Genomic DNA, 1,404 nt, shown 5'->3' on the forward strand with positions numbered 1-1,404 from the left:
GCCAACAAGTTGGGCAGTTACTCCAATCATCCGGGACATCACATTGTTGAAATTAGTACCAATTGTTTTGGCCTTCACAATCTGGGCTCACGCACTACAAAACAAGAAAATCATATTGCATATTGATAACTTGACTTTGGTTCACATTATTAATAAACAATCTTCATCATCTCACCATGTAATGTCCCTCATTAGGCCGCTTATGCTTGTAACATTAACAACAATATACAATTTAAGGCACAAAATATCTCGGGTAAACATTATGCTATAGCTGATGCAATATCTCGTGGTGCAGATTCAGAGACCTAGCGCCTACAGCCGACCAACAGCCCCAGGCAATTCCAGCACCCCTCCACAATGCACTCTCACAGATGAAATAAACCGCCTCTTTAGATCATCATTAGCATGTAACATAGCCCAAGCATATTCAGTGGGCCTACAAGCATTTGATTAGTTTAGACTACTCCAGCAATTGAGTATAGTGTGGTCACCACCATTTGAGCATATACTCATGTTTATAGCTCACTTGTCAATTCGAGAGTACAAAAAATCCACTACAAGAGCATATACGTCTGCTATTGCATTTCAATGCAAAGTGTTGGGGTGTAGTGATCCCACGAAACATTTCCTGATAGGTAAACTTTTGGAGGGTATGAAAAATTTAAACCATGACGGAACCCTACACCTTCCCATTACTTTAGAAACCTTAAATCAAATGGTTTCCAAGTTGTATTTGGTATGCCATAACTCATACGAGACAAGTTTATTTGGAGCTGCTTTTACCTTGGCTTATCACGCCTTATTAAGGGTTGGGGAACTGACCCTCTCAAAAGGGAATTCATCTAATACAATTATTCAAATACAGCACATTTCCGTCCAGGATCCAGCAATTAACTTGTTTATCAAGCATTCTAAGACTGACCAATGTGGGTTTGGTACCACCCTATCTATTAAAGCCACTAGACAAGTCTCCTGTCCTGTCATGGCGATGACCAAATATTTACAAGTACGTCCAAATATCACGGTCCCCTGTTTTGTCATTATTCCGTCAAAACATTGACTCGTTATCAATTCTCCTCAGTGTTGTCTAAAATCCTCAATGTACTAGGCATTGCTACTAAACTGTATACCTCTCATCCTTTCCGAATAGGCGCAGGTACAATGATGGCTCAACAGGGGCACTCAGAGCAAGCTATACATGTCTCTGGTCACTGGACATCTAATGCTTTTAAATGTTACATTCGAACGGCTAAATGGATTAGCCCCCCTTTACAATTTGAGCAACCTCATTAATTTAACTTTGCATGTGGGTGACACAGCAACTTTTAGGGTGTCAATGTTGGTTTTATTCGCTGCATTACTAACACCAATCAAGTGGTTTCAGATCCAGTTAATGTGTGTATA

General features: G+C 40.1%; 1 pseudogene; it reads left to right on the forward strand.

The window, feature by feature from the left end:
• The first annotated feature begins 274 nt into the window (after nt 1-274).
• LOC130049765 (uncharacterized) lies at nt 275-1,060 on the forward strand (annotated as a pseudogene).
• Nucleotides 1,061-1,404: the final 344 nt, after the last annotated feature.

This window comes from Ostrea edulis, chromosome 8 (assembly GCF_947568905.1).
Source record: "Ostrea edulis chromosome 8, xbOstEdul1.1, whole genome shotgun sequence".
NCBI lineage: Eukaryota > Metazoa > Mollusca > Bivalvia > Ostreida > Ostreidae > Ostrea > Ostrea edulis.